Raw genomic sequence first — 25,111 nt, forward strand, 5'->3', positions numbered from 1 at the left:
TAAGAGGTTTGGGTGGTACGAATTTTTGACAGCTATAGTGTCATCATTGGAGAAAACTTCTTTATTGAGCCTGAGAGTACGTGGGGTTTGTACCCAGATTTTTTCTTACCTTGGTCAGACGTTAACATCAAAGTTACCAAGATGAGTATGAATAATAGTTCCTAAATACTAGATTGCTGTGTATAGTTGTTAAAATTTTCATCTAGCAGTAAAAGTTAGACTACTTGGCCGTTATAGATTGCTTATGTTTATGTGTAAGAGAACATAATAAATCTCACATTGTGGTTATTATGTAATTGTATCTTATTAGCTGGTTATATCTTGTTTTCACTTTCACTGTCTTGCGCAATGAAATACATTCTTATTGTCTCTCTATTCTTGATTTCTTCACTGGCCTTTATTTTTCTGTAGTTCCAAAATCTTACAAGTTTGCATATTATTTCAAAAGGGTTTGGGGCACTGTTTAGTCATTTCATAAATGTGCTTCTGGCAGACTATTGGTTTAGGTGAGCAGTCTTTAAATACTGCCTTTCAGTTTAGTTTTGACACAGATAAGAAAGACCCATCAAGCAGCTTTTGTGAAAATGACACAAGTATTTTGTGCAGCTTAATGTAAAGAGAATGCTGAAATACAAAGAAAAATTCCATTTTTCTAGAAGATATGCATATTGCACTATGGCATAAAATATTCTGAAGAACAGCATATAACTATGTTTTGAATTTGTATGTAAACTCTGAAGCCGAAAGTGTTCCTGAAAATGGAAAACAATCAGCTTCTTAATAACATCATCCATCAAAGATAAAGTTTTAAAGGAAAAAGCATCATCATCAACATATTTAGCCACAGTAAAAAGAAATTAGTTAATTAATATGGATACAGCGTTATGTCTGACATGGTACAACACAGAGCATAGATGAAAAAAAAAGCAAAATAACAAATGTCTTCCTATTTATTGAAGCTAGCAAATGCATGTGGATTCCATCCAAGGAAAAAAAAAAATAACTGTCTACTAGAGATTGACTAGTGTGTAATTTGGGAAAAAATAAACATCCTTCTACCTGCCAAGACCATGTGTTGTGAGTAAGCCCAGCCATCAACTGAGTACCATGCAGCTGCTTACTCACTCTCTGCCTCCTCCAGCTCCCAGACCGACCTGAACAGTGGTCACTCCATCCCTGGTAACTGCCCCCAGTTTATTTACTGGGCATGACGTGCTGTGGTATGGAATACACCTTTGGCTAGTTTGCATCAGGTGTCCTGTCTCTGCTTCCTCCCAGTTGCATGGGAGACAGGAAAGTCCTTGATCAGGGTAGGTGCTGCTGAGCAACTACAGAAAAACATTGCTGTGTTATCAGCATTGTTCTCAGACTAAAGCCAAAACACAGCAGTGCACCAGCTACTGGGAAGAAAATTAACTCTACCCGAGCTGAAACCAGGACACCATGCAAGCCTTGGCAATGTTTTTTACGTCATGTTCCTGCCCTACTTTCACCAATCCATCTTTGGCACTGCTACTGACCAACCAAAACTTTGGCCATCTCAGTTAAATCCATGTTGTTGGTGAATACAGCTCCTCATTAAGATGCATAAGTGTAGGTGGCTACATGGAAAGGAAGGACTTAAAGTTATGCTGGAATTGGTGGAAATTTAATGACAGGTGTACAATAATGTCTTCATCTGACTAAATTCAGCTGTCTTACTTAAGGCATGCTGAATGGTTCTGTGGACAATGTTGAGTACTGATTTGCTTTAATATCAGTGTCCTGTGCCATTTTAAGTGCCCTAGGGTATCTCACACACCCCGTACTGAGAACTTGGACGTTAGCAAACGCTTGCCTCCCACCCTTCGTGTTTGTGAAACTTCACATATCCACTGGTGTGACCTGGCATGCTCTGTGTAACATGCCTTGTGCTGCCTGAATAATTGCCTGTTGTGTGTAAAATGGCTTTTAGTGTGTGTCTATATCTGTGGACCAAGTATTTTTGTTTTAAATCGAGGGGGTTAATGTTATTCCTGTGACTACTCCTGGTTCCTTAAATTCTGAATTTCTGATAGCTAGGTTTTATTTTTGCCTGGTTACTCTTTCCTGGGCATAACTTTGTTCCATATAATGTTCTGACTCAGAAGAAGTTTAACTGGAACTTAATGTGGAGTTCCTAAATCCTTATTGTACCTCTGATACCTGCTATGTGTGCCGCTTTCATCACCTGTGTATGTTTAAACAGAACTGGTTTTATATTTGATTCTGCAGTTTCTCAGTGTTTTCAGTCCCCAGTTTTGCTGCTAGACTGAACTTCTGAGTCTCTTAAACATTTTGCCAACTATTCAGTAGTATTCATTTCAGGCCACCAGCATTGCTACTGTGTACACAGCAGTTGTCTTACTTGCTGTGTCCTTTCTTGTTGTGCTTGAAAGCCCTTTTCTCTGCTCTAATCACTGGGCTTTGGCAGCCTGGGGCTTTGAAGAGTAGGCAGGGTGCCAAGTTCTCGCAAGCTGTCAGTCTTGATTTCCAGAGTAAGCTCCATAAAGAGGGTGCTGTGCATAACACCACCAGTGTTAGGAAGCACAGCTCAGTGTTTTTTCACATGTGCACAGCATTTGCATTAGCAAAACCCGGCATCAGTAAGTGTGGTGTCAATTAAAGCAGACACAGTGGTCAGTGGGGATTGGCAGCAGCCACTGCATCATTCTTCTGCCATCTCTCCTCTCCCTGGCCTGAGGGGGCTGTCTTCCAAAGCACGTGTAAGAAGAGATGGCTCCACATAGTTCACAGAGTTTGTACTTTCATTGAGGAAGTAGCTGTATGTAGCCTTTTTAAATACAATATTCCACATGGGAGTCCAGATTTTCCTCCAAGGATTAGGTGCTTCAGAAAAGAGGTACAGAGTGGCACTAGCTAGCTTGGTGAGGAATGGGTAGACAGTCTGACAGTTGCTTTCAACCTCCCAGCTGGTGCCATAAAAATCACACTGAGAAATTCCAGAAATCCTGGAAAGATGAAGTGGCAGGTGATGGCTTGAAGTCACATAATTCAGTAGATATGAGGCAGCATTTCACAAATCTGGAATATACAAACAAACTTCAAAGCCCTGTCAGAAGTGTTTGCTTCTGACAGTGACTGTCCCACTGATGAGCTGTTCCATAATTTGAGTCTCAGTTTCTAGATAGACATAAAGCATACACTGGTTCCTGGCCACACGCAGTCGTTCTAGAAACTTCTGAGCTGTTATAAAATGCTTTATTAATTTATTGTTGCCTAAATGGAGTATCATGAAAGAGCTGTCGAGGAATACCCAGCAGTGCTGTAGTCAGGAAAATCTTCATGATGCTTGCTTGGGAGCGCAGCTGATAAACCATTGTTGTGAATTAAACATTTTTCTGCTTGCTTTAGTTTTGAACAGTTCTTCTCCTCAGGCATGCATCAGATATTATGTGATCTTTGCAGCCTGGGTGAAATGGATAAAATCATTCTGTTTTTCCAGTAAGAGTATTCATCTGAGTAATCCTTCTTACTGATTTTTACCATTCCCTCTAAACAGGAGGTGGGGAAAGAGATTTTCAAAGTCTGTTGTTACATACTGAGATATATTTCTGTCTGAGGAAAAGCTTTGTGCTGTGATATCCAGTATTTATCTTGGAAGTGGTTTGTCATGCCACGTCTTGCAACCGTGGTGTAAGGCTGTAGGAAAGATTCAGGTATGGTTTCCTGATCCTCCTTTTGTGGCAGCTTGAAACATGTTGTAATAAAGGGATAACTTGAGAGAAAGCTCCTCGCAAACCCGGGCATGCTTATGTAAGAAGATCCTGTTCCTTGTTTTCCCTCTAGACATCAATTTTCTTATAATGTGTATCTGTAAGGTGGAGTTCAGCTCCATCATCTCCTTCCATCTACAGATACCCAACAGGCTTATTGACTTGTCCATTGCAGCACTGAGCCTGTTTTATTATTTCCCTTGCATTTTCTGTAGTGTTTTGCAGTAGATCTTCAAGTCCATATTGGATTCATTAAGAAGAAAATGTAAGTGTGGGGCATGAAAAATAGGATTCATGAGCCTAGAAATGAGTATGATAGCAATGCTTGTTTGGTGTAAAATGAGGGGTTTAGCTTTTAAAAGTAACAAATTAGAACATAACTTAAAAATAAAGTGAGAAGAATTAATGACCACGGACCTTATTCACTTAGTTTCTGGAATGTTGATGGCGCTCCAGAAGCGTCAAGGGCAGCTCAAGAGTTTTTCTGTCTTCCTGAGAGCATGTGGTTTTGAAGAAGCAGGGTACAAGGCAGGATGCTGGGGAAGGGTAGACTGGATATTTATTTAATGTTGTGGTTTAACCCCAGCTGGCAACTAAACACCAGACAGCTGTTCACTTTATTCCCCCACCAGTGGAATGGGAGAGAATAGGAAAAGTGAGAAAACTCCTGAGTTAAGGACAGCTTAATACATAAAGCAAAAGCCACGCACATAAGCAAAGCAAAACAGGGAATTCATTCATTGCTTCCCATGGGCAGGCAGGTGTTCAGCCACATCCAGGAAAACAGGGTGCCATCACGTGTAACCGTTTCTTGGGAAGACAAAATGCCTTAACTCTGAAAATTACCCCCTTCCTTCTTCTTCCCCCAAATTTATATGCTGAGCATGACATCATATGCTCAGCGTATGACAGTATATAGTGCATCCATTTGGTCAGTTGGGGTCACCTGCCCCAGCTGTGTACCCTCACTTCATGTGCACCCCCAGTCTACTTGCTGGGTGAGGAACAGAAAAGGCCTTGACTCTGTGTAAACTCTGTTCTGCAATAACAAAACATCCCTGTGTTATCAGCACTGTTTCCAGCACAAATCTAAAACATAGCACCAGCTATTGTGAAGAAAATTAACCCTATCCCAGCCAAAACCAGAACAAACAACCAAGGGAGCAGGCGTAGGATGAGTTTATCAGTCTTCTTTATTCATCCCTTTTCTAGTAGCTTCTTTACTATTTGAACAATCAAGGTTTCCCAGAAAATATTAGAATCACATCCAGAAATACTCTTGGTAGTGTACTTTTCCTAATTCCATGTGCCTAAAGTGCTCACCCACTCAGGGAAGTGAAATAACATTGTGGTCAATAAATACTAGGGAAATACAGCTCCCTGGCTAATCTCATGTAAAAGGCATTGACATGAAAGTTCAGCTGCTAGGTACTTCAGGAGGAAAAAGCAAAGGTCAAAATTCAGTAAATTAAATACTCATTGCAGATTATTTACACAGCTCTACTTCATGCCTATGAATTAGAGACCTTTCAAACCAAAATCTGTGCCATTGCTGCTGTGTTAACATATTTGTGTATGCAACTTAATATGAGAAACAAGGTCCACTGTTTTAATTACTGTTTTACCTCAGAAAAGACTATTAATATTTTCTTTAGAATGCTCCTAAAAAACTGAAAGTTGTTAAGCCCTTATCATGTCTAAAGTAGGCTTTTCCTTTGCCCAGCGTTGTCTCAGTGAACCCGGGAACATAGTATTTGTGTTGAAAATTGCTGCATGTGGGATTTCATTAATGATTGCTTGTGCAGCTTGGTATGTTGTTTCCTCTTTCCTTGCACTTCTATAGATCAGGTAACTTTCAGGTCATTTAGGAAACCACTTAGGGAATGTTAGCCATTTAAGCAGAGGTTTGTTATCCTTTAAGTATTTCAATTGCGATGACCTTCTTGGTAGTTAGCATATCAGACTTTCCGGAGTGCTTAGAAGGTAACCAGGTTTGCCTGTAAGAAAAAGAGGAATATTAATTTCAAAACCTTTCCAGTGTGGATCTATTCACTTCCCAAAAGGAAGAAAAACTTCTCAACAAAAAGTTAATGGCATTTATCCTCTGGAAAATAGTATAATGAAATGAGGTCTCAGGTGGCAGAGCCCCGAGTTCATAAACCCACACAGGATATTGTCATATGGGTACTTCCCTGTCTCTGTTTGTATGCAGTCCAGTTTTGCCAGTGTAGTATTGTATCCAGCTTAGACTAGATTCAAACCTACACCAGCCAAGTCTGCACTTGACCAGGTTGTCCCATGAAGTGTTAGGAACTCACCTTGTCATCATCTTAGAGATATTTGGTCCAAGGAACTTATTTCCATGGTGCATTTATTCTCTGGGATCTGAGTTAAGAAGAAAAAAAGAGAGGAGAGGAGCTGGACTGGGGCTGCTACTTTTCACATTCATTTCATAGGGAGGATTTTCAGATATCCAGCGCTGTGGGGCAGAGCAGCTGTGCAAAGTCCATAGGACTTCCCTCAGTGGCACTTCCATGACCCCAAAGCACAATTCTGTTACATTCAGAAGAGAATAATAGAGGGTGAAGGGCAGAAATGGTCTGAGCAGTGTTTTTAAAGTCTGTGGATGATTGATTCTGTAGTGGATAATACTGTGGTCAGACTGATGCTTATTTTCCTACCTGCCCCTTCTAGGGTTTTTTTTTTTTCCCCAGATGACTCCATGGCTTAATGCAGGCGTAAAGATAACACACAGGGTTGTTTGAGTGGGCAATTGTCCATCCCCTGCAGCTGCAGGCTGCTCCTTCTGCCTCCTCAGAGCAGGCAGTGCTTTTGCTGCCAGACCTCCAGCTGGAGCTGGCAAGCTCTGTGAGCTTTGCTGGTGTCTGTGCCTGGCCCTGAGCAAAACTCAGCTCCCTATGGTTCAGAGGTAAGAGTCCAAGAAGAAGCTAGAACTGAGTGCATGAATAATTGGTACAGGATCGATAACTGGCCTATTTAGGATTAGTCTATTTCATTAAATTTCAGTGCAGAGGTTTGACTGCATTCAGCAGTTCTGCAGACTGGGTTTACTTTACGACAAGCTGTCAATGCTAACCTTTTCTCATAATAACCTCTGGAAGGAAAGGGTCCCTTAGCCGGGCCATAGCCAGTATTGCCCAGCTTCTGGTACAGGGAAACCTTCATGTTTTTATTACCAAATGCACATTTTGTTAAATGAACTACATATACTTTTGCTATGAAAATATTTTGTAGGAAACGCTTTTCAAAAGATAATGCTCTCAGTTATTACTTTGTATTTCTGGCTATTGGCTACTCTTCCTGCTGTTTTTCAACCCACAGACAGTTCTCAGACCATCCCCAGCCAAACCGAAAAGCTCTCCTGAGATGGAGATCAGTCTGTACTGGAGGCAGCCTCACCTAGAAGAGTGCTTTGATTAATTTTCCATTGTTTAAACATGAAATGTGTAAGCATTATGTGCAGGCTTTTAAGGAGTACCTGTGTTTTATTTCTCCATGTACAAGCAGAATATTTTCCCATTACCTTTCTTTCCCGTAAGGATGGTAGCCTGTCATCTCTATTAATCTTCTACACATTGTTGTCACCTGCATGCTTTGTTCCAGTGTGATAAATGTTTACAACAAATTCAAAAAACTAGTGATATTTGGGAGGAGGTAATCCCCCTGACAGGAGGCTGTGGGCAGAAAGATGGAAGTGGACAGGGTTAAATTTGTGCCAAGCAGTGAGTTCTGTGGCCTGTTTGTTTGCTCTTCTCTATTTTGGTTACTGTGGGATTTCTGAATCTCAGTAATAAAATAGCTAGGAACCTTCTCCTGGTTTTTTTCTTCTTGTTGGAGGTGATTTGGTATGCTTGATAAAATGCAAGTCATCCTATGCACTTCAAAGGGATGCTTGTGTTTTTAAAGTTGTACATATTCATCAGAGTCCGCATTAATGAGGCCATTCCTACTGCAGCACCCAAAGCATTTAATCCACATGAGAGCTCTGAGCATCGTCAGAATAGAAAAGAATAAATAGTGAGTGTTCCCATCCATGTTGCTATTTTCCTTTCACTTTTTTTTTTTCTTAAGTACTTTCAGAAGAGAAAGCTCTTGATTGTTTTTGTTGCTCAGGTTGTGCTGTTGGCTTATGCTGGAGGTTTACAATGATGCATGCATAGCAATGTGCTTTATTGTATATTATAGCACTGTGTGCCACAGTGCTGAGATCCTATTTGTTCAAGACATTTTGTGAGATGCTGACTTACCGCCATTTTAGCAATGTTAATGTGGGTTTTGAAGTAAATTTTCTTTGCATTTATATTAGTACTGCCTCTAACTGAAAGCAGTGTTAATTTTCAAAATTAAGAGGAGTTATTAATGCTTCTTTTCCCACTAAGTTGTTTACTATTAAATGTAATTAATAGCTGCATTAAGTATTGTAGTTCAGAGTATTCTGCTGGGTTGCTTGTTTTTTCCCCTGGTCTTCTGTCTGTCGTTATCAAAAACGTGGCTTGGTTAGGATGATTTTTGCTGAGGTTTCAGTTATAGCACCCAACTGACTTGTTTTTCATTGCTGAAATTGAGCTCAATACCTGTATTCCAAGGTAATGCACAGATTTTTCTTAAGTGTCATTGTCTATAAAAACTCGATGTTTTATTGGATATTTTGCAGTTTACTGGTTTACTAGCAAGTTACGGAATTACTGCCTCTGTGCTCCAAGTTGAAAGAACCCTTTATTAAAAACAGTGAAATCGAAATTGCCAATTACATCTCCTTGCTTCACTGCAAACTTGAAAATTTGGTATCAAATTATTCCTTTCAGTTGAGTACTGTTTTTTGTACCAGCTCCTGCTAGTGTTACAGGAACATCTAGAGAGAACAGCAGAGTATTCCTAAAGAAGAAAACCTTAAAATGTCAAGTGCAAGGAAAATTTTTAACTTTGGTATTAATTAAGTACTTAAATTTTTCTTTGTAAATATGTGGATGCAAAATTACCTTCCATGCCCCTCATTTTCCTTCCACACCATTTAGTGTTATACCTTTGGGATGGAAAGCTGCTGAAAACCAGTGAGGAAAACAACAATAGCAAACTCATCAGCTCATAAATTCTTGGTCAGGAGAGAGCTGTCCTAGCCCTGGAGCAGGTGGCTTAGCTGTGTACCCTTGGCTGGAAGGGAGTGTTCCCTGGGGTGGTGCTCAGCTGAATCGAAGCCAGAGGTATTGTGATTTGCTGTTCTGGATGGTAGCATCAAAGCATTTCCTTCCTGGGATGGAAAACAGGGAAGGAAATTGGCTCTCAAGTAGTCTGAAAGGCGGAGTATTTCTTGGGGCTTTTCCTATTGCTGAAGCAACTTACAGTGCATGCTGTGTTCAGGTTGACTAAATCCATCATCCCTTGCTAAATGACTAGTGCAGGACCACAAAAGGAGTTCGTGTCACAGCTGAGCTTAGAGTACATGTGCTCTTAGGTCTTTATCCTACACTCCAGGTCTGGAAAAAGTCGGATTTCTGAAAAAAAAAAAAAAAAAAAAAGAAGAAAAAAAAAAGCCCAAAACAACAAAACCCAACCATAAAGCAAATAAACAACAACAATAAAACAACCATACAAAACTTCATTAGCACATTCATCTCTGTAATAAATAAAGTTAAATGAAGTTAATCAAGCAGGAAAGCAGCACATTTTTTCACAGAAAATTAATTAGAAAACATAAGGAAATGAGGAAAATAGAATACATCCATATGTGAATATAATGGAATGGGGATTTTTACATGTAATAAAAAATAGTATTATGAATAGAAGATATTTTACCATCAGCTGAGGAAACACACTATGCAGGAACTTACTGTAAGTGCAGAATTACTTTGATAGCTAAATGTTATTAGATAAGCAAAATTAAATTAGGAGAAAGTGTACTCCATTCAAATACAATGTTTTAAAATTATTGCCATATTTTTCTGTTCTTTTCATGGAAATTAAAATGAAACTTTATAGGCACTTTAGTCTTTTGGTTTCTGCCAATTTCAACTGCTGTTGAAATTTTCTCAGCTTGTTACAAATCAGGGAATCACTGAGTGATTTGGGTTGGAAGGGACTTCTGTAGTTCATCTAGTCCAGGCCCCTGCTAAAGCAGGTTCACATAGAGCAGGTTGCACAGGACTTTATGCAGGCAAGTTTTGAGTATGTTCAGAGAAGGAGATTCTACAATGTCTCTAGGCCATCTGTTCTAATGCTCTGTCAACCTCAAAGTAAATAAGTTTTTCCTCATATTCAAATAGAGCTTCCTGTGTTTCGGTTTGTGCCCGCTGCCCTCATCCTCTTTCTGGGCATGAGTGAAAAGAGTCTGGCCCCATCCTCTTGACACCCCTGCTGGTGCAGATGAAACTCTTGTCCTTAATTCCAAATGGACCTTAGCCTTCCTTGTTGCATCCCTGAATACTCTTGACAGTGTTCATTCTTCCCAAGTGGTCTGTCCTTGTTTCCACATTCCGTAAACTTCCTTCTTCTGTTTGAGTTTTGCCAGAAGCTCCTTGTTCGTCCATGCAGGTTTCCTGCCTGCTTTGGTTGATTTCTTACTCATAGGGACGCGCACTGATCTTGAGCTTGGAGAAGGTGATGCTTGAATATTAACCAGCTCTCTTGGGCCCCCTACCTTCTAAAGCCCTATCCCAAGGGATTCCTCCAGGTAGGTCTCTGAAAAGGCCAGTGTTAGCCTTTCTGAAGTCCAGGTTTGTAATCCTACTTTTGTCCTTCGACACAGGATCCTGAACTCGACCATCTTATGGTCACTGAAGCGAAGGCTGCCCCAGCCTTTGTATCCCCAACCAGTCCTTTGTTAGTACAAGGCTCAGCAGCACATCTCTCCTCATTGGCTCCTCTGCCACCTGCGTAAAAAAGTCATCATTTATGCTTTGCAGGACCTTACTGGACAGTGTGTGGTCTTTCCATCAGGTGTCAGGGTTTTTTGAATCATTCCTTACAAAGCTAAGATGAAATGCATGCTAAAATATTATATATATGTAATATGTAACTCCTCTAAATGAGTAAAGTAGTATTACACACACCATATTCTGTTTTTCATTCTCTTTATTTTCTCACTTTGTCTGCATATGTGAAAATACACTGAAAATATAAAGCGTGTAATGTAACTCATATCATGTATAACAGCATAACATTGTGATGTCCTGATATAATACACTTGAAAATCAGGTTATTTTTCATTGTTCTGTTTCATATGGGAAGTAGAGAAGTGTATCCAACAGAGGTATAATCATAAACTTGTCACTACACCATTCTGCAAAAGAAGCAAACACTGTTTTTAGTTAACTGTCATCCTGTAAATGATTACTCATGTCAGGGAGATTTGTTAGTCTAAACAGTTGTGAAGGACAGTGACCTCAGATAAGTTTGCAGGTTAGAGAATTGAGTTCATAGTTGTATGCTATGTAAAGTAATATTATAGTTCCTTTTGATAATGTAGTCATTACTGTGGTCTTATGCTTGAAAGAATAATTCCTTAATTCCAGAAAGCTGTCAGCTTTACCTGACTAGGAACACAGAAAACCATGGTGGACATTTGAAAAATTCAGTAGCAAACTAATTGGGACAAAATCACAATTAAGCAAATCAGTAATCAGCATCTGCATAACCTGTTTAACAGTCTGTTATGTCTGCTTTATGTTCAGCGCATAGGCTTTACAGATTTGTTAGGAGTCAGATGTGAAAATAAGCTGTACAGTGTATGTGCAAAGGTTTGGTCATGGGGCATGCTATAAATCGCAGCACACTTCTAGTCACTGGTAGGGGTAAAAAGAACAAACCACTGTTTGCTGGCACAGGATGGGGTGTCCTGCTCAGGCATACAGTGTCCATGAGCTGAGCAATGCCAGTCCCTTGCAGTGAAGTCAGTTTTATTCAGCATGTGCCTTCAGGTTGATCTGCACAGGCTCTCAAGCAGCAGGCATCGTGTTTCACTTCAATAGGAAGCTAGTCCAGTAAAACTCAAAGGCAGGCAGGATTCAGTTCCAGGAGCAGGAGAGGCTGACCAAGGAAACCTTGGTCTTGAGCAAGCTTGTTTGGGAGTACTTGGTGGTCCTATAACAAACACAGTGCAAATTAATTATATAGTTGTGTCTGTGTGTGCATGTTAAGTGTGCTTTGGTGCAGTACTTAAAATTTGATTCTAATATTAGCATTAAATTTAAAAATTATGTGTATCGACCATAAAGTCCTACTAGAGTTTCTCATTCTCCATTTTACTCTGTTGTATGTGCTTAATATAATTGCTACAGTAGCATCCATTTATCTCTTCAAACTGATAGGAAATTGCATGGTAAAAGGAATTTAGTGATAAATATATCTCCTGTATTTTGGACAAAATACAAATAGAGGAGGAAATAAAAATACAAGTATTTCGGAAAAATGCAAAACAAATCAGTATGTCTGGCCTTTATTTTTTCTCCTAATAAAAGCATTTCATACTTAAGCAGTTCATATGTCAGTAACAATAATTGAGTTACTTGCCAGCAATGCACTGCCTCTACCAAAAGAAAGATACAACAGCTATCTCATAGATTAGCCTGAAGCTCCAGACACTCTCAGACTGACTGTCCTAGTAGGCAACAGAGATTGTAAATGTTCCAGGAAATCAGTGAAGCTTCAGCATATGTTTAATGCTGAAGTGCTAACCCAAAGAAGGATGAAGTTAAGACTCAGCATAACAACTCTGTCAGAAGATTGCACTTCCCTGCTCTAGAAGGGGACTTGCTGCTCCTGCTCTGTCTGTAATCCTATTACATAGCCATTTTAATGACCTGATTAAACTCATTGTACGAGTTTTGATTCCATTACTGGCATCTGAAGGCTGTTTCCAGACAAAAATACCCTCTGGTAGTTAGGCATGTAGTCCTTCAATTTTATTTTCCTTTTTTTTTTTTTTTTTTTTTTTTTAAGAGTGAGAATCATGCACTCATAAAATGGTTTTGGAAGGGACCTTAAAGCTCATATAGTTCCAACCACCTGCTGTGTGCCCATATGTCCCTGCCGGGACGCCTTTCACTAGACCGAAGGGCTCTAGACCTTCCACTGCTCAAAGCCCCATCCAACCTGGCCTTGAACACCCCAGGGATGGGGCATCCACAGTTTCTCTGGGCAACCTGTGCCAGTATCTCACCAGCCTACTGGTGAAGATTTTCTTCCCAGTGTCAAATCTAAATCTACCCTCTTTCATCTTGAAGCCATTCCCCCTGTACTACACCTGCATGCTTTTGTAAAAATACCCTTTCCAAATTTCTTGTAGGCCCAATTTAGGTACTGGGGGTTGTTCTAAGATCTCTCACATTGTCCTGTATGTCACTTCTTCATTTTGACTTTTGCTATGCAAAAAGCGAAAGCCATTTTTGTTTCTTCTCCTAAAACAGAGTCCCAGTACTTTTGAGCACTGTAGTCATTTGTCTTTGTACCTATTCCAGCTTGAATCCTAAGTTCATTCACGCTGCATTGGCTTCAGTGGCTATTTTCAAGGAATGATTTTTGTTCAGTATGTCTCACTTTGAAATGAACAAAATTTACTGTAAAGAATCCAGTGAACAGCTCATTTCATTTATTGTTTGGCTTAGAAACATAAAGTCAGATTATACAAACACTTGCACACACAATATTTTCCAGGGATATAAGGAAAAGTCTAAATTCTTCAGCCAGCAAAATTAGAAAAGAGAATCTAAATTAAAGTGTTTATTTTTCAACATACTGTAATTAACATAGAGCACAGCAAAGTATGTGTTTAGAAATTCAGAATAAAATAGAAAATAATAGATTTAATGACGTTGCTGGGAGTTCCAGTATTTCTGAGATACAAATTTATTAATTAGCTCAATAATCCAGTAAGGAAAGTTGTATCTTTTCCAGACTATTGACATTTATGTCTTCTGAGGCCACTTGCAGTTTTGCTGTTGTGTTGTGTTCTTTTTGTAGGTATGCTTTCAGAGATGCAATGCCTATGAAAAGAGGGATTTGGGTGAGAAAAAAACCTATACTCATCTTATCTATGTAAGCCTAGTAAAGCATTGCGTAAGTGCTTTTAGTCCTGTGATAGTGTATGCAGATGCTTTCAGGGGCTGGCCAGGAGAGCATTAATACATTAAGCACTGTGATTCTGAGCCCTGCAGCTGCTGTGTCTGTGAATAATGTGGGGGGTATAGGACATTTTGCTTCCAGCCTTTGTGATTTCTCTCTGCTGCTTCTGTATTTAGATCTTTTTGGTTTATAAATCTTTTTTAATTTAATTAAACCTTAGCACAAATGGTATATTCAAAATGAAAGCAATTCAAGCTGTGATAGAACCTGAAGTGAAACTCTTTTATCATTCTTTATCTTAAATATTTTTACTAATTCATGTCCAGTTCACAGCCACAGAGTAGCCATTGCCAATTGTCTCCGTGGTTCTAATGGACTAACTCATTAATCTTGCTCCCTTCTCTCAGATGGGCTTAAAACAGTAGCAACAGTGTAAGTCCATTTTCAGAGTGTGTGCTTTAAGGATCATATAATGATTTATATTTTGAACCGTACTCATCCAACCACATCAGGGGGATTGGATGCCCTTAATTCAGGAGCCTGAGTTTTATATATAGTTAATGAAGAAGGCAGGGCAGGCCCCCAAAGGGAAATGAAGATAAACTAATCCGATCTATATTTTTCTCAGTAGACAGACGGATGGTTTGTGGTACTGTGCCTAAAGCCAGGCAGAAGGCAACAGTGGGTATATGTGACATGTGGGGTTTCACAACTGATGCTTCTTATCCAGTTAAGATTTAGATGCTGCACTATCTTTGAAAGAATAAAGACCTCCCTGAGTTAAAAGAGTAGTGACCTTTGGGAAGTAATGGATGTGAATTGACTTTGGTGGACAAACTCACAGCTATGCATTTTTGGAAGTCACATTTCCATGAACTGGAAGAAGCATGTGCTTGAGCTTTACAAAGTAAGGGGTGGGGGGGAGATTTTTTCTACTTATTATGGATCACTGAAAGAAGGGATGGATGCTCTAATTGTGACAGGAGAGAGACAAAATGAGGGAGAGAGACTGAGTTTCTCCCCCAAGCCTCCCCCTCCGAAAATACCCACAATATGCTAGCCTTCCTCAGTTAATGGCAATGAACTCTGAATAGAAAACATCAGCTACATGTTGAGGCTGAGAGAATTCATCTGCCTCACAACAGAGAGTATTAGCGTGGGGTCTTTGCTGTGCTTATGGCAGCTATGCGGCTCCTGGCTTTCCGCTGATGTGTGCATGTGTTCTTCTCACACAGAGAGCAGTGAGCACCATTTAAACGCATTCTCCTTAGCCAAGCGAAGAGGTGACTTCTGGCAGAATGAGTTGTGCCTTATGGTCACTCTGAAAAGAAGTTTCTCTTAATTCCTAGTGATTTCAAATGCCTTCAGAAGACAGCTAGTGCAGCCCGAACTGCTCTTTGAGACCTTGGGCATTCAACTTACCATGTCCTTGCCTTTCATTTTCAAGTACTGACAGTGTTAACGACACAGGAGCTTAAAACATGATTTTTCAGATGAAAAGCAGAAAGGCAAATGTATGGGTATAGCTGTCAAACACAGTTACAGATTTATGAAGATCCATGTCATCATATTAAGTGGAATTATGCTGGACTACAGAGGGCAGGAAAGCTTATTCAAAGAGAAAATGATTTTTAAAAGCCTTTTAAACTTTTTAGAAGTTGTGATCTTGATGTGAGACTGTAACTCTGTAGCAGTATTTCATGACTGTTTCTTAAACTTGTCTTCCAATGTCTAGCTGTGTGTCAGTAGCAATGAGAACTCTCGTAGTTCTTCTGGACCTTGTTACTGGTGCTTCCTCGTTAGGTATTACCGGGCCTCCCACTCTGCGTCTTTTAGTGGGAGAAACAAGTATCATTTCTTCTTCTTGTTCACAAATAATCTGTGCCACAGCCTTTTTACCTGAACATAATGAGAAATAGTAGATAGGAAGTTCTCTTGTTCAGGAGTCTTTATGTCTGCTGGTTTTAACCCCTCATTAGTCAAAATGATTATTACATGTTCGCTTATGTAGCCCTAATGAGTGATGTTGAGCATGCCCACCAGATCTGATAGCCATTGATGAACGATATGGGCACTGGCAAGCATAAGCTGTACCTTGTACAGTCTATATTTTGTTAACAACTCTTGTAGCTATTCTACAGATTCTTATTAGCAGTGCTGCTGGTCGCATATGTCTATCCATCAGTGTTATGGTCTCCAGCTAGTGCTCCAAGTGTGAAACAGAAGCTCTGCCATGCTGCCCCTCTGGACAACAACCTGCCTGCATGGTAACAGCTGATGGTCAGCAAAACAGCATCACACAGCTGTTTTGATCACATATCTTCAGAACCTGACTGTACACAAGTCCATGGGACCTGATGAAATCCATCTGCGGGTCCTGAAGGAGCTGGTGAATGAAGCTGCTAAGCCACTGGCCATCGTATTTGAAAAATCATGGCAGTCAGGTGAAGTTCCTGACGACTGGAAAAAGGGAAATATAACCCCCATTTTCAAGAAGGGGAAAATGGAAGACCCGGGGAATTACAGACCAGTCAGTCTCACCTCTGTGCCTGGTAAAATCTTGGAGCACATTCTCCTGGAAGGCATGCTAAGGCACATGAAAAACAACAAGGTGCTTGGTGACAGCCAGCGTGGCTTCACTAAGGGGAAATCCTGCCTGACCAATTTGGTGGCCTTCTATGATGGGGCTATGGAACTGATGGACGGGGTAGAGCAGTTGATGTCATCTACCTGGACTTGCGCAAAGCATTCGACACTGTCCCACACAACATTCTTGTCTCTAAATTGGAGGGACATCAATTTGATGGATGGACCACTCGGTGGATAAAGAACTGGCTGGATGGCCGCATGCAAAGAGTTGTGGTCAGTGGCTCAATGTCTGGCTGGAGACCAGTAACGAGTGGTGTCCCTCAGGGATAGGTCTTGGGACGTGTCTTGTTCAACATCTTTGTTGCTGACATGGACAGTGGGATTGAGAGCACCCTCAGCAAGTTTGCTGATGACACCAAGCTGTGTGGTTCCGTTGATATGCTGGAGGGAAGGGATGCCATCCAGAGGGACCTTGACACGCTTGTGAGGTGGGCTGATGCCAACCTTATGAAGTTCAACCATGCCAAGTGCAAGGTCCTACACCTGGGTTGGAGCAATCCCAGGCACAGCTACAGGTTGGGCAGAGAAGAGATTCAGAGCAGCCCTGCGGGGAAGGACTTGGGGGTGTTGGTTGATGAGAAAATGAACATGAGGCAGCTTCAGTGTGCACTCGCAGCCCAGAAAGCCAACCGTATCCTGGGCTGCATCAAAAGGAGCGTGACCAGCAGGTCAAAGGAGGTGATCCTGCCCCTCTACTCTGATCTTGTGAGACCTCACCTGCAGTATTGTGTGCAGTTCTGGTGTCCTCAACATAAAAAGGACATGGAACTGCTGGAACAAGTCCAGAGGAGGGCCACGAGGATGATCAGGGGACTGGAGCACCTCCTGTATGAAGACAGGCTGAGGAAGTTGGGGCTGTTCAGCCTGGAGAAGAGAAGGCTGCATGGAGACCTCATAGCAGCCTTCCAGTATCTGAAGGGGGCCTATAGGGATGCTGGCGACGGACTATTTATTAGGGACTGTAGTGACAGGGCAAGGCATAATGGGTTGAACAGGGGAAGTTTAGATTGGATATAAGGAGGAAATTCTTTACTGTAAGGGTGGTGAGGCACTGCAATGGGTTGACCAGGGAGGTTGTGAATGCTTCATCCCTGATGGTGTTCAAGGCCAGGTTGGATGAAACCTTGTGTGGGATGGTTTAGTGTGAGGTGTCCCTGCCCATGGAAGCGGGGTTGGAACTAGATGATCTTGAGGTCCTTTCCAGCCCTAACTATTCTATGATTCTATGAACTACAGTGCAGTAGCTTCAGTTGTCTCCTCAAGAGACAAAAAATGGTGGAGAAAAATCTGTTGCTGTCCTCTAAACCCACCGTTATCCATCACACAGAGCACTGTCACCTCCCTACGCCATTCCACTAGGACCAGAATATCAGCAATGAAGGTCTCACAGGCCTTCATGAAGCCTACACAAACCTAAGTAAACAATGTATCAAAAAAGAGAAAGGTATGATTTTCCACCTGCAGTATTGCATACTGTACCCTTTCCTTCTAGTCCTTGATTTGTCTCCTGAAAATGAAAGCTGACTTTCTGTGAGCAGGGAACAGAAGGATTCTGTTTCCAAGTCAGCTGTTTCTTTATGAACACACTTGGGAAGCAGATAAAAAGATTCCCCAATGTGTATGTGTGCAAATATGTTTGACCCATCTGGGTAGGAGGAAATGAATGGAAACAAGACAAATAAAACACAAAGCAGTCTACTGAAAATAGGCAAGAAAAGAACCCCACACTGAGATGAGCATTGTAGTGAATTATACTGGAAACGCTAAAGGATACTGCTGCCTGTAAACTGTAATGTTGACAAAAAAAAAATACTGCGGACTTAGACATTGCGGGTTTCGAATCCAAGCCCAGGATATTTTGATTTTCCAGTGCAGAAGACCAAGTCTGAATTAAAACACTTGCATGCTGTGCTTAGATTCAAAAAAATGATAGAAACAGTGGGTGGCTGACTCAAAAGATACACTGTGGATAGATTACAAAACTATCAGCAGTCACAGGCTTCGTGTATTGGCAAGTGTGATGATTTATTTAGTCTTGGACACTGTTTCTCCATCAACCCTTTGTGCTCTGGCCTGAAAGTAAAATATGCTTTTAGGAGTTATAATAGTTTTTATGTTTCATAGTAGTCTATTTTGTGTATGAGGACATATGCACACACATAATAAGACAGAGGACAGTCCCTGAGATTTGAGACTAATACATACTTAGGCATCTGCCTAAGTCCTGTATGTTCACAAAATCAAACTTAAAGCTGAACCAGAGCCCACAATATGTACTTTAAAGTCTTCCTTTGGATCTGCAGAATCTCAGGGAGCCCTACCTGTTGAACTTGTGTTGGACTGGCTGGGCCTGGCAGGCACCCTGTCTGCTTCTCCCCTTCACCCTGTTAGGAATATTTCCCACTCAGCCTCATTTTTTAAAGATTACATTTCTCTCCCATCCCTCCCCCCACAAACATGTTATGCAATAGCATGCAATATATTGTGTAGTGATAGCAATAACATTATCTGGCCCCTCCTTCATTTCATAAAACACATACTCTGTAGTCACAGTTTCTTAATCTCTTAAATCTTTCCATGCTGTTGTTACTGATATGCCTTCATAAAGTAAGCAAGAAGAAAACGCTCTGGACATCGTCAAAGTTGTAAGTATTTCAATCACATGCGCTGACTTGGAAAGGTCTCTGAATTTTGCAGGTAAACCTGCATCCCTTGATAGCTGTGTTCCTCTTGATAGCTGCATTCCTGCATTCCTTCATGCCTCTTGATAGCTAGCTGCATAATGTAAAAAACTATAGTTTTCTCTGAGTTCCCTGCAAAGGAAATTTGCGGGACCTCTGGTTATTCCTACTCAATGTCCAGAGTCTTGTACCATCCTATCTGATAGAAGGTACTAGCAACACTTAGTCAAATACATTCTCACAGTAGAAATGGAAGAAAAACAATTCCTAAGCACAAAACTAACCACAAAACCGACAGTTTTGGGACTTCAGTTCAGCCAATGATCTGAAGCTGTTGTTTAGATAGTTCAGGATCATTGCGGCATTATATGCAGATGGTTGGTTAAATTTATTTTCCATATTATCTGCCTGAAGGTGGCATTTAATTTCTGTTTCCTGTGCAGCATGCTGCTACAGTGGCTGATATGCATTTCCACAAACACGGAAGAATCAGATTTCCTGCTTTGCGATGAACATGATGGTTCATCTCACTTGTCACCCTGCTTGTGTTTGAGGTGGCAGAAAGGTTGAAAACCAGTGTGAGAGGGGATCAGAGGCAGTGGACTCTCAGAGACTGTGTGCCCCTTCTGCCTTTCTGGCTGGATGCTTACCAGCCTTGCTGGCTGTGTGGCACTGGCAGAAGGGACTGGCAAAGACAGGCACTGGTGAGCATAGTATGTCAAAACAGCAGCAGCAAGAAATGTTTGACGACAGGACTTACTTGCCATTGAACATTTCTAGCATCCAAACACTTGTCTGGCAGAATGGGATTTAGAGGGCTACTTTGGAATAGTGTGTTAGTAACATTCAATTAAAGAAAAACAAACAAAAGAACAAAAACCAGCAAACAACCCCTTTCCCTACAAATGAAGGAACGAAGGCGGTCAGACATCTTTCCTTCCTGTCAGTCATTGTTGCACATAAGTCCCTGTCTGATGGAGTGCTCTCTGTGAGGTTGTGGAGGAAGGACATGCCAAGGAAACACAAGTGTTGAAGGAAGCCTTGCAGGGGCCAGCAGCAAGGACCAAGTGAGAGACAGTGCAAGGCCTGGAGGCGATAAGACAAGGTGAGCAGCAATGCAAGGAGCACTGTTAATGGACATGAGATCAAGCTCTATTTAGCAGACAGGCATCTCAGGCACCTTTTCCAGACTGCTGTGTGCATCTCAGGAGCTTGCGGTAATATAATACAGTGGCCACTTTGCTGTTGTTCAGAATGCAGGGGGGCAGAACCTCTCCTTGTATGACCAATGTACTGGTGGTGAATTGGTAAACCACAGCTGAGAGAGGTTTAATTAATCAGCTGTTCTTGTGCAGCACTGTTCCCACAGGTCCTGGGAGAAAGGTCAAAGACTCAACACTGTGTGGCTTTTCTGCTGGGAAACTCCATCATTGTCAAACTCCCCTGTAACTTGCATGAAATAAAAATAAAACAGATGGAGTTTCTCATAATTAGATGTATTGTCCCTCTTAAATCATACCAGGATCTGTTGCCCAGTGTTGTTTTTGCAGTCAGTGACTGGTTCTGGGTAATAAATTACACTGCATAGCAGAAGAAGTATGTTTGAAGCTGGTAATAGAAGTATCCCAACTAGCACTTGCCTGACTGTATAGGTTTCCACCTTGTTATTTGCCCTCTGTGGCAGCAGCAGTCTAACAGCTAGGTCGCTAATAAAGTAGTGCAGTTTTCATCCAGCTTGCCCTGTAAAAACAGTTAGCACTTAAATAGGTGTTTGAAGGTGAGAATTACTATATGCAATGTGTCAGATTCATGCTGGTTCTGTTACCTTTTTCCAGAATAGTTAAATGAAGACTGTAACTCTTCAGCCAGTTTCAGAAGTGATGCCAGCAATCTTTAAATTTTACTAACATGGCTACAGTACTTCCCCCCACACACACACTTCATGCTAATTTTTTTTTTTTTTTACAAAAGAACCCAACCGATGCTAGGCCTATTTTTTTATATATATTTTTATAGTGGCCAACTGTGCATTGTTTACTTCTTTAATAGCATACTTTGGGTAGATCCAAAAAGGTATTTAGATCCTTAAACTGATTTATTCACCTAAGCTTCCAAATCATCTTGAACACCAACCTCATCTTGAGATGAGTTACCCTCTGAAAGTGCCTGTTCCTTTCCATTGAGAGCTTCACATGACTAGTTTAGGCTGAAATATCTCACTTCTGGTCACCTAAGTCAAGGTAAATGAACCCTGCTGGGGGAACTCAAGTAATTGTTCAGCTGTCCTATAACTTGTCTTTTCAAACTGAGGCCTTTGCCTCAGATCCAGCACATCAGCAGAGACTTGTGGTTGAACACAGCCCAGGGAGCCTGATTATACCCTAAGAGAACTTGAATCCTTTGTTCTTTCCACACTTTGAACAAAAAAAAAAACCTTTTCAGTGGGAAAGGTAGTAGAAGGAGCTAAGTCTATTAAAGAGCCAAAGCTCTGCTCCGTTTCTGTGGTGCACGTAGTTCTAATTTAAGATTTATTTCATTTTTTATTTTACCCTCTTTTCAGGTTAGGAAAGGAAGACAGGAAAGGCAGTGTGGGTTTTTTCAGCATTTAGTATCAGTCAGAACATTTGAGGAGGCTCATACAATAAAAAATACCCTCATCTTTTGTCTCAAAGCTACAGAAGAAGTCTGCCATAAACAGGCTGCTATTCAATTTTATTTTATGTTCATTTGCACTGGTACTGAAAATGAGCAACAAGGGAGACCACAGGTGCTAAAGCACTCAAGAGCTGGAAAACAAATAAAATGCTTAATTTTCAGCCAAAGGCAGGTTACAACGTTTCCTGGGAAAAAGCTTTTAATAGAAGGAAATTTTGTGGTAAACTAACTGGTGGTGACATTAAGCAGTATTGACTATAATAGGTTAATGTAATCTACATATTTTGTGATGATCTGAGATATGGCTACCATCTAATGAAAATTTTGCAACACTTGGAGCCTGTGCACAAGGTTATCTCTTCTTGCATAAATCTGAGCGCATAAAGGGGGTTGGAGGAGTGCTTTAAATTGCCAAGGATGATCTGGATGATAAAACCTAAGTGCAAAAATGAATATTAATTTTTAGTGCAGTAAAATTAGCTGCCTGATGAGGATTGCTGGCACTTAACCTTTTCTGGAGTACAGTGATCTGCTTTCCACTGAGTTTTTAAATTATTTTATTCTTTCAATTTTATGTTTGTTTGATGTGTTTATTATAGCCCATTCCAGTTTGGGCACCATAAGAGCACTTGTGGGAGATGGGAACTTCTGGAGAGGGCAGCAGGAGCAGCATGCTGTGAACTTTTAGGGGAAACACCCTGTGTGCAATTAGTCACGGACATCTTGGCCAAACCAGTTTAGTACCGGTGACCCCTTCAGCCAGGGGGAAGCGCTGTTTAGGAGAATGCATACATGGTGTCTGTTTTGGGGCATCAGAAAGAACAGGAAATTCTGAACCCTGGACTTCCTTAAGGAAAGCCCTTGGCATTCTCCAGGCTACTTTCTCTGTGGCTAGGATTTTTATGTACCTTGCCAAAGGGGTCAGTCTGCCTTCCACTGAAGATGCATCTTTATTCTACTGTGTAAATAATATATTCTAAAAAAACTTGCAATGAGGAACACTTGTTCCTACCTGTTGGAGTCATAGCTTAAGTTACCCCAGCCAAAAGCTAACTATCATCCCCTGTCGTGGTTTAAACCGATCCACACAGCTCGTCCACTCCCCCCCCCCCGACCCTCCCCACTCCTGGAGGGATGGGATGGAGAATCAAGAGAATGTAACTCCCAGGGATTGAGATAAGGACAGCCCAGTAACTAAGGTATAACACAAATCACTACTGCTACCACCAATGATAATACTGATAAGAGAAGATAACAAGAGAATACGATACCACTGCCAAACGAGTTCAACCCCTCCGAAGAGAGCCCGTGCCCTTCTGGGTAACTCCCAGTTACCTCCCTGGGCATGACGTGCTGTGGTATGGAATACCTCTTTGACTAGCTTGGGTCAGGTGTTCTGTCTCTGCTTCCTCTCAGCCTCCCCTCGTCCCCAGCAGAGCATGAGGCTCACAAAGTCCTTGGCCAGAATAAACATTACTTAGCAACAATTAAAAACAATCGGTGTTATCAGCTCTCTGCCCAGGCTGGAAGTCAAAACACAGAGCTTGCACCAGTTACTAAGAAGGAGCAAAACGGCTCCTGGTAAACCCAGGATATCCCCCCAAGCCATGTTACCTTAAGATAAAAAACTTGGCAGAACTAATTTTGACTTCCTTAACTTTTCCTTTACGAGTCGTAGCTTCTTAAGTCACTCTGTCATGGTTCAGAGTTGAGGTCAGGTCTAGGCTCCACAGGCAAGCAGCTGGATGTGCCCTGAATGGTAACTGTTCTGAGTACTTTGCACATTTCATGAAAATGAGTTTTCAACTAAATTGCTATTAGAATTACTATAATCACTACTCATTAAAAAATTCAGGGGTTTTAGTCAGACTCATTTACAGCATACATTGGACTAATATCCTTACAGTTTTCCATTATGAGAATATTCTAAAATATGTTCTTCCATTTGCAGAGCAGATCTCCTTCTTAGCCGAGATGACCAAGAATCTATTTACAAGCAATTTTATTTGCATTCAGTAAATTTGTCAGACATAAAATCGTGATATATGTAATATTGCTATAGCATACTCATCTGTTAACTACTTCTGACACTTTTGTGAGAAATCATCCAAGAAGTTGCACTTTCAGTAAAATGTATTTGTCTAAATTAATATAATACGAGTAGCTACAATTTGTGGATAGTAAAGGAGCAAGTAATTTTGCCGTTGAAAAGGGCATTTTTGTTTTTTGTCATTATGGAGAACCCAGTCTTACAATGAAAGAAAAAGCAAGTGAAACCTACAAAGTCATGTGTGACTGTCACATATGAGAGGAAATGTCTCATTTGCAAAACATTGAAATGTAGCTCAGAAAAAAGGATGTGTTTGTGAAAAAGAGTTTGACACACTGGTGTATTTTTTAAGTATTTGATTTATCTGTTATTTGAAATACTTCTTCAGAAGGTGGTGCATTTTCCAAGTCATTTCAGGTATTCAAACACTTTGGCCTGTGTAAATGCCATTAGAGATACTGTGTTTACCAATTATTTATGAACTTCCTTTTCCTCCTTAATTTGCAGCGCTCCATTTATCACTGCCAGCATGCCTTCCCTCCACCAGTGTGGTTTCCATATCACTGCATGAGAATCCAGGGAATATACAAAATAGTGATCTCTTTGTGTATTTGATGGTAGAATGCTCAAATCCATTTATTACTTTTGTTTGCAGTGTTGTGGTTAATCAAGGGACAGCCTTTAGGAAATAACTATTGGCAATCAGCCCAGTTACAGGAAAATGAACTTTGTAATACAGATGTTAGCCAAGTCTTCAAACTGCTGAAAGCTGAACCATTCTTGTTCCTATGCCTGGGCCAGTATGGCAGTCAGGGGAAGACCCTTCCTTTATCCCAAGGAAGGACCTTTCCTGCATCAGGGGTACCACTGCATTTCAGGGTACAAAGCTTTAACGTGGAAACCTGCTCAGTGTTGGAGACTCGCTAGAAAAAGCGATGAGGAGTTAAATGGGATGATCAGAAGCCTGGCACTTGCATGGGTTTCCTTCCCACTTAATTTCAAAGGGTTGGTCAGAGATGCGACAACCTTATCCTACAAAAAGTCCTGCTGGGGGGGTGGGGGGGGGGCAGCGCTGAGGAGGCTGCCACCGCAGGTGAGGAAGTGAAGGCAGAGGTCAGGTCTTTGCGCATCTTGAAGCAGCCGTGATTCCTGAATTTGAAGCTGAAAGTGCCTGTAAATCTTTCTTCTCTGCACTCCCTCAGCTCTGATTATAATGAGCAATCGGAATGGCTGAAGTGTTGCCT

The 25,111-nt window shown here is 41.0% G+C and overlaps 1 protein-coding gene and 1 long non-coding RNA gene across 9 annotated transcripts in view; one reads left to right on the top strand and one right to left on the bottom strand.

The window, feature by feature from the left end:
• KHDRBS2 (KH RNA binding domain containing, signal transduction associated 2) overlaps window positions 1–25,111 on the top strand; it is a 372,973-nt gene that overhangs the window by 127,523 nt on the left and 220,339 nt on the right. The gene's annotated exons all lie outside the window — the stretch shown is intronic.
• LOC136014398 (uncharacterized) lies at window positions 13,592–23,173 on the bottom strand. The gene is made up of 3 exons (XR_010612679.1): window positions 23,089–23,173; window positions 20,803–20,902; window positions 13,592–13,753 (listed from the first exon to the last, which is right to left on the bottom strand). It is a non-coding gene; the product is annotated as an uncharacterized LOC136014398 (long non-coding RNA).

The sequence above is a fragment of the Lathamus discolor genome, chromosome 5 (assembly GCF_037157495.1).
Source record: "Lathamus discolor isolate bLatDis1 chromosome 5, bLatDis1.hap1, whole genome shotgun sequence".
Classification (NCBI taxonomy): Eukaryota; Metazoa; Chordata; class Aves; order Psittaciformes; family Psittacidae; genus Lathamus; species Lathamus discolor.